The sequence below is a fragment of the Triticum aestivum genome, chromosome 7D (genome assembly GCF_018294505.1).
Source record: "Triticum aestivum cultivar Chinese Spring chromosome 7D, IWGSC CS RefSeq v2.1, whole genome shotgun sequence".
NCBI classification, from domain to species: Eukaryota; Viridiplantae; Streptophyta; class Magnoliopsida; order Poales; family Poaceae; genus Triticum; species Triticum aestivum.
In genome coordinates, this window is record NC_057814.1 from 546661818 (window position 1) to 546664804 (window position 2987).

Here is a 2987-nt window from a genome sequence, read left to right on the forward strand (position 1 = left end):
ATAAATACCACACATCGCATGTAAGCTTTGAGTCATATATGCATGATGTAGATGTTCGTTTAATTATTATAGTTCATCTCATCCAAAATCAATTAGTTTTATAAAAAAATCTATTTTAAAATTCATGGAATTGTGCATTGTATAGCATAAATTAAAAACAAAAAGTGACAATTCATTTAGAAAAAAAAATTGGGCAATTAAGATATGGAAGATTCTAGAGAACAAAGGAGAACTGCTTGTGTTTTGAGGTTTGTGCATTATGCTTAAGTTCAACCATGGAGTCTTCTAGATTGTATATGTGGCAGAATCTGGTGGAACGTAGATGATATCCAACGGCTAGTAGTGCTCGAATTTGCCGTCTCTGTACCATCGGATTGGCTTCATCCAACGACCAACTTTCAAAGTTATTCGCACACTATATAGGGGTATAGATACATTGGAGACGTATCACAATACTTTTAAGGATCTTATCTATCAAAGGTTGTATGTCTTCCCTCATGAGTTTATCGTAATGGAGGGGTATCCCCAAATGCTTAATGGGGAATTTGCCTTCAACACAGCCAAAAATCTCAAGGTATTCTACCAGGGCCTCTTGGGACATGCCCATAGGAATGAGTTCACTTTTAGAGTAATTAATTTTCATCCCAGATACTTTTTCAAAACAAGTCAGCACTGTTTTGAGGTTCTTGGCTTTGTCCTGGTTTTTGTCTATAAAGAGGATGGTGTCATTTGCATATTGCAGACAAATGACCCCTCCTGGACAGAGGTTTGTGCAAAGCCCACTAATTATGTTCCGTTGACTAGCTTTAGATAGCATTCTAGTAAGCACATCTATCACTAGGTTGAAAAGGAGAGGGGAGAGGGGATCCCCTTCCCTAAAGCATTTACCAGTGAGGAAAAAAAACCCCAACCCCATTGATTTTAACACCTACTGAACCTCCATGAGTGACCATTCTAATCCAATTAGACCAAACAGGGCCAAAACCTTTCTTTGCCAAGATGTCCATGAGGAACTCAAGACTAACATTATCAAAAGCTTTTTCATAATCCAGTTTCAAAACAAGACCGGCTTGATTAGATTGATGGACAGAGTGGAGAACCTCATTGGCAGTCACTACACTTTCTAGGATATATCTACCCTTCATGAAAGCTGTTTGATTTCGAGCAGTAAGCCAGTTCATGATTTTGGCCAACCTGTTAGTAAGGACCTTAGTGCTATCGCCCAACTTATGTTGCTTTTCGACCTTGTGGGCCGTGTCGGCCTTCTAGGGCCTTTAAAAAATTAAAACAAACTTAAAATTTAAGTAAAGTGCAGAAAAATCTACCGCGCGGCCCAGCCCAGGCCTGCAGCCGGACAGCCAACCCACTGCGCCACAACATGTTGGCTCCGCATCTTGGGATAGCACGCTGGCCCAAGTATCAGAACTAATTGATGCCACCTCCGCATCTTGGGATAGGGCGAAGGATAGCACAAGTTTTTTTGCCAATAGATGTACCTTTCATATTGAGCATACCTTTGTGCACAAGGAACATTGCTGATTTCTGGTCCTGGAACTAAAAAAGACCAGAACATTCACGGTCAGGTCTGCATACGCGATGTTGGTTTCTACCAGAAGGAGAAGGGAGGCGTGGCTCGAGGTTATAGCTGGCTCTTCGTGTATGGACTCTAAGGGCAATGCATGGAAGTCTTTATGGAAGACTAAAGTGCCAGGCAAAGTACGGATGTTTTTGTGGAGACTCACGAGGCAATCTCTGCCAACTGAGGACGTCAGATCACATAGAAATATGTCAACGACAAGCTCATGCGGCTTGTGTGGTGCACCGGACTCCTGGCGGCACTCGTTGTTGGAATGCGCTACTTCTAGATGCGTGTGGGCCCTAGCCGCCGACGAACTAACTGAACAACTAAGTGTTTCAACGGGCCAAGCATTGGCTCTTCACATTGATGGAAGTGTTATCGCATGCTGCTTTTGTGAAACTATCTGTGACACTATGGGCAGTTTGGTGGGCACGACGGCAAGCAATTTTCATGAAGGAATTTTCCAAAGCCCACGGGCCACTCACGGCTTTGTCGAGAGATTCATAGGAGAGCTGGAGAGTGTGGGAAACAGCAAACCAAAGGGTAATACGGGAGGAGCAGCAAATATAAACGCTACAGCCATTTCTCAGCCTAGGGCGCCACCCGCAGGTTTCGCCAAGATTCGCGTCGATGCCGGTGTCGCGTGGCACAACAGGGGAGGAACGGCGGCGGCAATATGCAGGGATGGTAACGTAACTACATGGGCAGCTCTGCTTTGGTAATCCCAGGGGTTTGTGATGTGGTGACGCTGGAAGCAATTGCATGCCGGGAAGCATTATCGTTGGCTGAAGATTTGCATATTCATGAGTTCATCATAGCTTCAGACTCAAAACAGGTGATCAATGACATCAACAATAACCACACAGGAAAGCACGACGCGATTATATCTGAGATTAACCATCGAGCTTCTATCTTCAATTGTAAATTTATATTCAAGGGCCGTTCTTCAAACGGCGATCCCCATAGTATAGCTAGATCATCGCTTTCCTTACAGCAGGGGCGCCATCTTTGGCTTGTTTATCCCCATGCTAACTATATTCCACAAACGGTGTCCTATGATCAATAAAGTGTGGTTTTAAAGCAACTTCAACGGGCCGACCCAAACGGACGCGTATTTTGTCCGCTTTTTGCCATTTGGGTCGCCGCGCGGACATGTTTGTCTGCTTTTTCATTTGGGTCAGCAGGTGTGCCCAACGGCAGTCAGACCCATTTTTTACATGTCCGCCCGGGCATTTTGTCAAACACGTAGTGGGCAGGGGATCTCGCAGCGGCTGGGCGCGGGGAGACGAGACCAACGTCTGCAGGAGCACCGGCCGGGCGCGGGCATGAGGCGAGGCCGGCGGTCGTGCTCGAACCCCACGCCGGCGAGACGAAGCAGGGTGAGCGGCACGACACGGCGGCGCGTCCC